The 12,643-nt window shown below is 42.1% G+C and overlaps 1 protein-coding gene across 8 annotated transcripts in view; it reads right to left on the reverse strand.

The window, feature by feature from the left end:
• LRRC4C (leucine rich repeat containing 4C) overlaps positions 1-12,643 on the reverse strand; it is a 1,168,116-nt gene that overhangs the window by 118,016 nt on the left and 1,037,457 nt on the right. The window lies entirely within an intron of this gene.

Genomic DNA, 12,643 nt, shown 5'->3' on the forward strand with positions numbered 1-12,643 from the left:
ATCTGCCAATCTAAACTGTCTGGGTAGAAGGAAACAAATCCAAACCACCCAAGAGTTCATCAAACAGGCAACTCAATAAAGTATTTTCAACACACTTCTCTCTTCAATAAAAAAAGAGAATATGGGGTGAGGAAAAGACCAAAAAATGAAATATCTTATTTAAAAATTACTCTTATTTGATGCTTGTTGTATGAATTACAAATGAACATATATTTCTCTCTTCGCATAGTGCAAGAGCTGCTATGTGCCTTTGAAATATATTAACGTTGTCTCCAATGTTCCTATGAAGTTAATGTCAAATTTGTCTGAATCTGGAATAGCAGACAGCAGGTGGACTTTTAAATTGCATATGTTCAGGATCCCTGGGTGGCTCAGTGGTTTAGCGCCGCCTGCAGCCCAGGTGTGATCCTGGAGACCTGGGTCGAGTTCCACATCGGTCTCCCTGCATGGAGCCTGCTTCTCCCTCTGCCTGTGTCTCTGCCCCTCTCCCTCTCCCTCTCTCTCTCTCTCTCTCTCTGTGTGGGTCTCTCATGAATAAATAAATAAAATCTTTAAAAAATAAGAATAAATAAATTGCATGTGTTCAAATTGGTTTGAAAAAGAAAAATTTCCATGCTGTAATTTACACCAACATTGTTCTAGTAATTTTAGCAGTTGGATTCTTCCTTTTAAAGAGTATCCGAGGCCCACCATAAACTAAGACCCTTTAAATGAATATCATTGGCTAAGAAAACACTTCATTTTTCATGGAAGTCCTGAAGTACCTTCCTAGAGTCTGAAAAGTAGTTAGAAAACCAGCCTCATCTCCAAATGCCTTATATTCTTGATGAAAAAAACTGTGTCCCCCAAAAAGGGAAACTGATTTGATCAAGTTTCACAAGTAGCTAGTGGCAAAACTTAGAATCCATGACTCATTCATTCATTTATGTTTATTGAGAGCTTTCCTTGTGCCCATTCTGTAGGTAGACTTCCAATATTTATTACGCTTATTATTTTTAAAATTCATTCAATCTCCATTTGGCAATTATTCACTTAATATCTACTAGTCGCAGGCACTACATATGGTATAGTTTGCTAAGGTGAGTGTAAGAGTTGTTACCTGTCACAAGCATTTAAAAGACAGTCGAGGATGTACCGAGTATAGAGTTACACCACTTGGCAGCATGTAATTAACACCATAGGAAAGCAAGAGAATTTGAGAAGTTAATTTTCTAATTTCCTAAGCTATATATATAAAGAGACATCCTATCTCTATTAACCAATCGTCAAATCTGTTCTCATCACATAGCATGTACAAAGAACTAAGAATGTGATTAGAAAAATTTGAGATCAGCTAAAAGTTTATAATCTAAGAATCTGAGATGCACAAACAAAGCATTTGTTTTACAGCATCAGGACAATATTTACATGCTGGGTAGCAATTTATATGTGAGAGAGAAAAAGCTCAGTATGGACTGACTTTAAGGATCTGAGTGGGAAAAAAAAAAAAAAAAAAAAAAGGAATCTGAGTGGGGCAGCCCAGGTGGCTCAGCGGTTTAGCACTGCCTTCGGCCCAGGGCCTGACCCTGGAGACCCGGGATCGAGTCCCATGTCAGGCTCCCTGCATGGAGCCTACTTCTCCCTCTGCCTGGGTCTCTGCCTCTCTTCCTCTCTCTCTCTCTCTCTCTCTCCCCCCCCCCCACCCCGTGTCTCTCATGAATAAATAAAAATAAAATCTTAAAAAAAAATTTAAAAAAAAAAAGAATCCGAATGGGTTTCAAAGAAGTAGAATGTGACCTTGAAGCATTTATTCCTATGTATATTGTACCAGAAACACTGGCATAGTCCATTGCACCTGGATTTCTTGACACATGCTCACTGGGAGAACTACCTAAATAGATGTTTTTTTTTTTTTTCCCCAATTAATAGCTCATGAACAACCAGCACAAAATTACATTATAATATCAATAGGCTCCTAAAGAGGCAGTCAGCAACTGAGCAGTTCATTCTTCAATGGCTTTGTTTGTGACAATCCTGATTTTTCACCTATTAACTCAGGAAGCATTTAGGAATTGACCAGATCTTCATCAATTGTGGCATATCCAGACACCACCTGTTTCTAAGAAGAGTCATGTCTGCTTTTTCCCCAATTCCCTGACAATTCTCACATAAGTCAAAATGTCCTCTCCCTCCTCTGAACAATGCAATGGTCTGTATGTTTCACTTGGAAAATATTTTTTTAACCTAGTATTTACATATGTCACTACATTATTTATAAACGAATACCTTTTTTCTTCTCATCTATACTAGAAGCTGGAGACAATACGAAGCATAGCTTTAGCTAAATACAATGTTCTGCTAAAGAGGCACTTAACAAATAGTCACTGTTGTAATTTCATTGCAAAAGAGAGGCTCCCATGTGTTACAGATATACTAGTCCATGAGTAGGAGTTGACAGCCTACAACTTGTTATTTCTGATGCTTTATTAATTTAATCCTCGGCTCCCAGGAGAAAAAAAAGAAAGAAAGAAATTTAGAAAGAAGCAATGCAAAGCACAACATCTCACAGTAGTACAATATCCATAGTCCACTTCCAAATATGCCACCAATTAGCTGTGCCATCTTGGATTAGGGGGTCAATCCATTGTTGAGTCTATGTCTCCATAATCCAATAGAACTGGCTGAAATGCTGCAAGAGATGCATTCTTTCAGGTCTTTAAATACTACAAGAGTCAACCAGGAACAGAATACGAAACTTATTTTGTTTGGATCGTTTAATGGCAACATAGGGGCTGGAGGGGGGCCAAGCATTCTTTAGCGTAGCTGCTTCCAAATGTTTAGTTTGGGTATTGTAGCTCCCGGTAAGAAATCCACTATACGGTGCAACATCTCTCTCTCTCCTTCTCTCTCTCCCTCTCTCTTTTTTCCCCTACTGTCAAAACTGAAAACAAAGTTCCATCGATCAAAGCTTGCAACATGTGGTACACTCTAGCTTTTTTGTTCTATGCTATCCCATCCCATCCCATCCCATCCCATCCCATTCTATCCTACTTTCTTCCATCCCATCTGATTTCAATCTATTTCATTAAATAAAATTGCAGATTTTTGAACGATCAGACCGACTTTGTCTTGGCACCTTGTCTGGCTGCATGAGTTCAGCCACCTTGTTCATTTATTCTAATCATTTGTAGAATATGGATAATAATGCTATATCTTTAGAGGGTTGATTTTGGTATTAAACAAAATATTACTGCTAGCACTGTGCTTGGGGTTTAGACACATTAATTATTTTTATAGATGTTATTATTTTACCTATTTTGATTTATAGTCTTATCATTAATTCTACTTAAAGGTATTTGGAGTCTTAAGTTAGATTCTCATACACATGATATGGATTGTTAAATCAGGAAATTCTTCACTTTTTAATCAGTTACTAGGGGAAAGGAAAAAGAAAAGAATAGAATTGCTCCATACATTTCCAGACACTGAATACTCAATATCACTTTGGTTGTGGTTAACTCTGGGGACTTATGATTTAGTACGTACTTAACCTCCATAGTGATTAAGGGATGTGGAAAATAATAATACTGGCATTTCATTTAGATGTTTCTATGAGGTGACATATACGACAGATTCATTCTTCTAACTTAATTGTGATGAAAGTCAGCTCATCTTCTATTCATGGAAGAAATATGAACAGAAGCATGTGGTTTTCCTCACCCCTAATATTTGCACCAGAGGAATGATATTAACTAAAAGAAACAAACATGCCTTCTGACTTTTTTTTAACAATTCTAGTTTGAACATCAAATCACTGTTTACCTAGGAGGCTTTAAGTAGAAGTCTCATATTTATATTTCCATCTTTTTTAGATTATTGAAAGAGATCATTATTTAATGATAAAATTCATGATTCAATGAGATTTCAAACGGAAATATAAACATCAGAAATAACAAGTGTATACGTGATATAGCATTTCTTCTAGTATTAATACTCATAGAAAGCAAAAAATAATTTGTTTACTATTCCCGCCATGACTTAATAGGAAATTGAGCATGTTCACACACAAAAGCAAAGAATAATACCAACTTCTCATCAGGAGATGAAGTGGCATGATTTCCCCAGGTGGAGTTTATGGTTGTCTTTTAATCATTCAAGAGACTGATTTTTTTTTTTTTATTTAAACTAATCTTGCTTGCTTTCAACCTTACTCCACTGATCCTATAACTCTTTCCTCTTCTCTCTCTCTTTTCTTTTTTCTCTCTCTCTCTTTTTTTTTTTTTTACTAATTTAAATATGGACCCTTTTTTAATCACCATGTGTGCCCTCGGCATCAACATTTCAGAAGATATCTTCAGCGCACCCACTGAGTGCACCACACTTGTTTCATTTTGTTAATTGAATGAATCTCAAACAACCTCATTATCTGCCCACAGCACTTAGCATTTTCCTATTACAAAGCTGTCTTTGCAATGTCTTCTCTACCAACCAGAAGGGTGAGAATCTTGCTTGTAGTATTTCCCAAAACACAGGACTGGTCTTTACACCAAATCCCCATGTTTTCTGACCACAATGGGCGAAGTGAAAAGACCTACTCTTGAGTGCCTACTGCATATCGGTCCATAAATGCACGATACTTAGTCTTCAAAACAGTCCTATGATATAGAAAACATTATGCTCACTTAAAAAAAAAAAAAAGATGATGGGAACAACAAAAACCAAATTTACCACTTATCAAAAGTCACATGCTGGGTAAGTTCTTGAGGTGGGACTCCAGATGTCACCCTCGGTCACTGCACCCAGTCACCACTGCTACTAAGGAAATGCTGAACTACATCCTGGTCCTTTTTTCCACCTATCAGAGAGCCTTTGAAGGCCTTACTATCCTGGGTTGTCCAGACGTGGGGACCATGTTAAATCCAAAATGGTTCTAAGCTGTGTAAAGCTCTTTCCCTGAGCTCTGGTTCTAGAAAGGTTTGGAAGACAGCAAGAATTAGCTTAGTCAACCTGTAGACATAGTGACCAGGCCTTGGAAAAGCTGAAGCCAGGGGGGAAAGCTTCCTCCCACTAGTGGAAAATGATTTTAGGTCTCTTGTCTCAGGAAGTTTTACATGCAGCTTAAATTCACACACACACACACACACACACACACACACACGACAAAGCAACAACAACAAATACCCTCTCACTCAGAGTTCGGTCAGTCACCTGATGTGTCTGAACAAGCAAGAATCGAGGTCGGCCTCAGTGGCAACTGTGTACCGTGAAGACTTTGTGGAAAGCCCCAGTTTCCTGGGCTTTGCTCCTCTTTGCACCCTTACCCAGAATGCTCTCTGCTTTTCCACCTTCCCTAGCGAAACAAACCATTCTTCCTATGTCACCTCCTCCACAAAGCTTTTTTTTTTTAGCATCTCCCCACCCCTCGTTCTCTTTCTTTTGAGTTTTCCCCCACTTTATCAAGTCCTTAACATAGCGCTTATCACGGTGCATTACATATTTCTCACTCCACAGAACAGGTGTTTTTTCCAACCTCAGCACTGCTGGCTTTGGGGGGGGGCTGTGTAATTATTTTGCAATGGTGTCGCCCCGCGCATCGCAGGCGGTTTAGCGGCATTCCAGGTCTCTACCCACTGGAAGCCAGCAGCATCTCTCCTTCCATTGTGACAACCAAATACATCTGTAGAGATCGTCAAGTCTCCTCTGAAGGGAGGGTGGGATCGCCTCCCATGAACACCCCCACTTTAGATCATGGGGACCGCAGGAGCAGCCACTGTACTGTTTTCCATCCAGTACACTAGGGAGTATCAGGCCCACAGCAAACGGTTAATTAAAATCTGTTGGCGGAATTAAATTACTATTTCCCAATACCTACATCCTGACTTACCAAGTGCACTAAATTCACACTTTGTTCAAAAGTGAAACAAACATGACTGCTAAATTAAACTCTGGATTCAAGGAAAGTGAGATCAAAAGCCACTGGACGTCAGGATAGATAGACCAAAAATACTTTTCTGGCTATATGTAAGAAATTAAAAAAAAAAGTATGCATTATTACCTGTATTTTTATACATGAAATACATTGTTCATATGCGTGTATGCACCCATAAACACGATCGCCTTTCCTGGAAAACCACAGAGAAGTAATCTGACGTGTCTAAACACATACCTAACATGCTCTGTTCGCTTAAATATGCAGTGAATTGCTAGGGCTCCCCGCATGCCCCCCCCCCAGATCCATTCATGAAAAATGTGATGCTTATTTTGAAATTTCAAAATTGGAGGGACTTGATTCAATAAAGCAGCACAGACAGTGTGACATCGCCTTTCTTCCTGATACGATAGTCATCTCTTCCCAATTTAGTGCAGAACAATTTAAAGTCATCCGACTTTGCTTATTTCTGTCGACTAGTTAGTTAACCATTTATTTGGACTGAAAAGCAGAACCTGCTTCTGGTCTTCAGAGCAGTTTGTGCTGAAAGGCTTTTTCTCACTGGCCCCGCCTAGCTTCCTTTGTCTCCCGAGCTGAGTCTTTAATTAAAGTTCCAAACCTGAGACAGATTGGTCTCTCCTCATGGTCGCAGATCTATGGGCCCCTTACCCCCACTGCTACACTACTGTCAGCAGCAGCGGTGCATCTGGCAAGTTGGTGATTTTTGCAAGAAACAACTGCAAAAAGCAGACCAGCCCCTCGGGAGCAGTCAGAAAGGAGGTCACCCGGCACTACTCCGCGTGATCTCCTAGGAATCGTATGAGGCTGTAATTTCAGGAGCCAGCGTCTCATTGGTTGCCTCTTTTTGGTTGTGGATACCTTGATTCCACTTTTTGTTACAATACTATGAGATAGTGATGATTCTTGCTCCTACAAAGAGGAAGTGACTCGATACCAAGGCAATTAAAAATTTGTGTGATGTCATTTAACTACTCAGTCAGTAGAGTTTTGTTCCACTTACTGATTCACCCCTGGATTCTTCTCAGGTACACACAGCAAGCACCTGGAGCACCCAGCAGGTCCTTTGGCACACCCCCTAGTCCTCCTCCAAAGAGCAGCCACATTCAAATTCAAACTTGCAGCCTGAGCTACTTCCCAAATCCTCACTTCCTCACCCCCTGGGCTGCCCTCAGCCCCAAGCCCCAGAGGCCACCAGGAAGGACAGTATAAGCCACTGAAATGCAAAAGAATTTGGCATTTGTAGAAGAGTGTGATGCTGAGGTTGGGGGGCTTGGACACCTGAGGCAAGAGACCAAGAAACAGCAAGCACTTCCACCTCCTGGTTTTATACCAATGGGTCCCCTTTTCTCTGGTTTCAGCATAAAGAACCTGGGAGCCAATAAGTGACTTTAATTTAAAAGAGCTTACATCATGCCTTACACAGATTTTGCTCCTTAGAACGCTTTGATAAATGTCATTTTCTGCTACTCTTGCTGCAGCATTTTGTGCAGTGATACAATAGAGGTCACACACTCATCTAGGGCCCCTATATTTTGTGGGTACATCTTGGGAGGCCCCCTTTCAAGCGTAGTGTTAGAAGGTTTGTTTCATGGGGTCCCATCTTTTAACTAAACATGAACATGGCTTCACTGAGCTTTAGTGAATCATTGATAGTCAATCTACTATCTTCTCTATCTGTCATGTATCTATCATTTATTGATCCATCCATCCATCCATCCATCCATCCATCCATCCATCCATCCAATGTAATACACAGAATCCAAAGAGTCAAATGAAATGTTACAGGTGAAAGCATTGAGTAACCCACAAAATATTATTCACATCTAGAGACCAGGCAATTCTGTACAACACACACACACGCACACACACTCGTGTGTGCTCTCATGGAGTGCCTCAAAGAACGGAGGGCTTTCAAGACAAATGGATCTTACCACACACTTTAGAATTCCAAGCCAGTACAGAAAGAGTCCATTTTATTCTGATAGGGGTGTGAAAAGGTCAAGTATCGATTTAGCTTTCCAAGAGGAGACCAAAAAATAAATAAATAAATAAATAAATAAATAAATAAATAAATAAAAAGCTCTTTCTGAAAATATTTACTACATTTTGCTTTCATTCAGGGCTTCTGTGCAGAGCAGAGAAGGTTTGGAACCCACAGGATGGCAAAGATAAAATGGCCCAGCTAATAAATGTGGGCTTGAGATCAATTTTATTTGTCCCTATGACCTTTAATACACAAAATGGAAAACTCCTATATTGTTGCAGGAGAGAACACAGGAGAAATGAAAGCAAGGCAATCAAAAGCTTTATGTAATTCCTATATTAAAATATCTGGCATGTTTGATGTTTCCTCATAAATAATGTCTTGTCAAAGCACTTTCATATAGACATATCGCTGCAAAAAACATCAATATTGGCTTTTTGACAAATTTAAGACTGTAGACATCTTCCCAGACTTTAAAACTGCCTCTTTGCTACTAAATGAAGTGTTTGTGCAAACACTTTCATGGTGTCTGGGTGAAATTTTAGGGATGTCTGTGACCGGAGAGGAAATATCTTTGTATCAGGAGAAATGTCACCTAATCCCCAACGGATGTATAAAACGTCGTGTGGTGTTTATGCAGAGGGTAGTGATTCCTAATCTTTTTTTATTGGGGTTACAAAACTATTTGTACTTAATCCCAGAGTTATCATTCACCCACATTCTCAATCTATACTTTTATGCCCAAATCCCCAAGGCTACTTCTGGACTATGGAATTCAAGGGGAGTTGTCCAAGATTTTACTGTCTGGCATATGTTTGACTTTATAACAGTGTTATTGGAAACCAGAGGTATTCCAGAAAACCACCCAAAACAGTCTCTTGTTATTCATTTTGCCTGTGTACTTGGTGTTTTTGACCAAAACTCAACCTAGGAGCCAGAGTTGGTGTAGAATCGGGTAAACCTCGTGTTGCTTCCTGGGTACTTCTAGCTGAGGGGCCTAAGACTTGCTACTCAATCTCTGTAAGTCTCAGTTATCTTGTCTATAAAAATGAGAATAACAGTAACTATCCCCGAAATACTCAGGACGATCGAGTCAGATGAGCAAAGTAAGTGACGTCCTCTGTTGTCCTGTTCCTACCTCTTTTCAAAGTATTGTTGGTTCTTGGTAAGGGACTTGATGAAAATAAGCTCATGTATGGATTATCAAAACCTACCCCTGAAGAGGCAGCAGAGTCCAGTAATTACCCATTGCCTTGGGTTCAAACTCAGCTGAGGAACCTTGTATGAGTCATCTAACCGTTCCCAGTCTCAGATTTCTCAACTTTAAAATGGGAAAACATTGAGATATTTAACTACACATATTTTTTAGAATTAAATTAAATTACTTTTTAGAATTAAATATTAATTAAATATTTTTTTAGAATTTAGTATTTAGTAATACTATTTAATATCACTTTGAGGTACCCTACCCATTATAATCATGTCATCCCCACTATGTAATCCATGATAGTAATAAATCATGCCCTTGCCCTGTGTTAATCTTCCAAACAGAAGATCACATGGTGAGATGAATTCAATCTCTCTTTATCTAATCTCTAAGGTGCCTAGAGAAGAAGGTGGCTATCTGGTGAGCACGCTTAATGCCAAGGGCCAATCTTTTCTGATCTTCCCTGTTCCTTTCCTGGCGACAGTTGGGTCATGGTTGTGTCATGAGTGTCAATGCTGCCCGGCCTAAAAGTGGCAAGGCTCCACACTGCCATATAAAGCCCCAGAACCAAGCCCCAAATTGCCAAGAACAAGTCTTCAAAGAGACAAAAAGTCATCCTAACTCCTACAGAAAGCATGATAGGCCCAGTCCTATCAGACCAGTCCAAGGATGTTAGTTGTTCACACTTTAGTGTAAAATGAGGATTAGAAAGTTGACTTTGATGGATGTTAGAGAAGACCACAAAGGCACCGAAAGGCTGAATGGAGCAGAGTGATGCCATGAATTGGGAGTAAGTGGGATGGAAAGGCTGGACAGGACGGTGTAAGCAATGTGCCGCTCAATTTTTTTTTTTTTTTTAAGATTATTTATTTGCGAGAGAGAGTGTGTATGCAGAGGGGGGAGAATCAGGGAATCTCAAGCAGACTCTCATAAGTTTTATTTCTAGAGAAGCTCGAAAGCTCTCACTCTGCCTCATCCATCCATTCCGTAGGCAGAGTTCTAATATTCTTGAGTCCATAAGTTTCTAGTACTACCCCCGGCTGACTTCAGCTCCGAGACGCACCATCGTTTTAGTCACGTTGGGTTGGCTTGGATCCGCTCGCGCACCCCGGAGAATCAAACCTGAGAACTAACACGCAGGACTTGTTAGCAAAGCTATCTGGGCATCTAGAGATCAGGGTACATGGGTCATTTGGGGAGAAAACAATCTGCCTCACGGCAGTGGGGGGAGGCCGGATGACCCCCAGCTGTCGAATAACACAATTGTGAGTTCAACGCTAAGGTCACCACCAGTAAGGACGGTCACGCTGAACAAACCACTGAATGTCTCAGCCTCCATTTCCTTTTCCTGGAACCGGAGGGAATGATGGAAGCCCCACAGGGTTGTGCGGAGCGTTAGGCGGGCATCCACGTGGAGAGCATCATGGAGGCGAGCCCGGCGTCGTTCCCTGGCCTTCCTTCACTGCCTGCACGTGGTCCACATGCAGTACCGGGCCTGGGCGGCCTCGAGGTGCTCGGCACGAGGCGAGGCCTGGGAAAGAGCAGACGCTCCAGCAGTTACCTGAAGGTATGCGTGGATGGGTCACTGAATGAATAAGCAAAATGAGGACACTCGTACGTCGACCCGCCAACTACACGACCCCAGGTATGACATTCCGTTGTGGTGTCTTCTCTTGCTAAGATGCCAAATGATGTAGTGGTCACGACAGCCGATGGAGGCTCTTGTCTCTAGAGCCAGGATGCTGACTTAGCAGGTGCAGGGCGCTCGGGCTGAGAGCTGAGCAACCAGGTGCTGGGGCAGAGGCAGGGGGTCCCCCCCTTAGACCAGTGCTCCAGGCCTGGCCACAAGGATCCGTCCCCCTTACCAGGAGGGCTTCGCTGATGTCTTCAGGAGATGGATGCACCAAGCCACCGGGTGTTTCTGCCAACCACCTCCTGCCAAAACCCTGATGTTTTAGTTCATTAGTGCGGACACTTGCCATTAATTTGGATACTGCTTAAGGGCACTCATTCCAAAGGATGTTGGTTTTTTGGCTCCTCTTTTTTTTTTTTTTTTTTTGCAGGACTATTTAATGCATTACTGCAACGGATCGCCCCCTTGCCAAGGAAGGAGCCGTGGCCACCCACTTCTAGTCAGCGTCTGCCAAGAGGCTCCTAAGGTGCGGCTCCGGGAGGTGTTTACTGGCTTCACCCGGAACCGACAAACAGATCAGAAGAACACTACCGGCTGCGCAACAGAGCCTAAGCCCTGTGTGTCTCGCTGTGCTCCTCCTGGCCTTTCTTCCATCCTTCCTCTTCCTCCCTTCCTTGCCTCCTTTATGTCTTTCAGAAAAATAAGAAAGTAAGGGTACTGTGCCGGGTGTCAAGTGGAATAGATACAGACGACGCCCAACCCCGCGTAGCCGTGGCCCGGCCCGCCTAGTGTCCTCGGTGGACCCCCTCCCTGAAGCCCTCAAGGCTCCCTCCAAGAGGGGGCTCGGCTAGACAACCAGGGTCGTTCCAGTTCCTCTGTGGGCCCTGCTTGGGGCAGACGATCAAGAAAGGGGGTTCAGGGGAGATTCTGGGGACAGTTTTCCTTAAGAAGACTCCAGGAAGACAGGAACTCTTCTTCGGTCTTGGGCTCACTCTTCAGTAGATGTGACGCCCATGACCGATGTCGATCTCTCGTGACCACTGGGGGGGGGGGGGGGGCGGGACCCAGGCGGCAGGCAGACGATGATGTGTACCCTGGATGCTGCCGTTGAGCCACGGAGATGACCCAGAAGCACTCGTCCTCCGTACATCCTGCGCTACATGAAAAGGAAGGCCTTTACCTTTGAAAAGCCAGTCAGGACAACGGTTTGTAAAGCCTATAGCAGGTCGTGGTAAAGCACCAATAGGGCACAGGAACCCTGTCACACCTCTTAGGGACTCAGGAATTACCAAGTGAGTTGCTCTGCATATGGTTAAAAGTTACAGTCACGGGCCTGTCTCCTAAAAATAGCAAAATTGAGCACTGTGATTCATTTATCTCATTATTCACGATTCCTACATGAATCTTTCATCTCTACCTGCAATTATAGTGAGGGGGGGTTCGTTTGTAAGGATGCATCCGAATGTTTGGTCCTCCGGTTTGGATCTGGACCCAAACTAAACGCTCAGATACTCATATGAACTTGCTTCACCCACAGCTGGGAGTATCTTTCTAGAAGATATCCAGAAAAAAATGCAAGATGCATGCATATACAAAATGACTAACAAAAAATATTGAGAAAGCAATTCTTTATTTTTTTTAAGATTTTATTTATTCATGAGAGACACAGAGAGAGAGAGAGAGAGAAAGAGTCAGAGACACAGGCAGAGAGAGAAGCAGGCTCCATGCAGGGAGGCCGACGTGGGACTCGATCCCAGATTCTGGGATCACGCCCTGAGCTGAAGGCAGACGCTCAACTGCTGAGCCACCCAGGTGTCCTGAGAAAACAATTCTTAAAAAACAAAACAAAACAAAACAAAACAAAAACAAACAAAAAACAAACTACAGAAA

Source organism: Canis lupus, chromosome 21 (assembly GCF_048164855.1).
Source record: "Canis lupus baileyi chromosome 21, mCanLup2.hap1, whole genome shotgun sequence".
Lineage (NCBI taxonomy): Eukaryota > Metazoa > Chordata > Mammalia > Carnivora > Canidae > Canis > Canis lupus.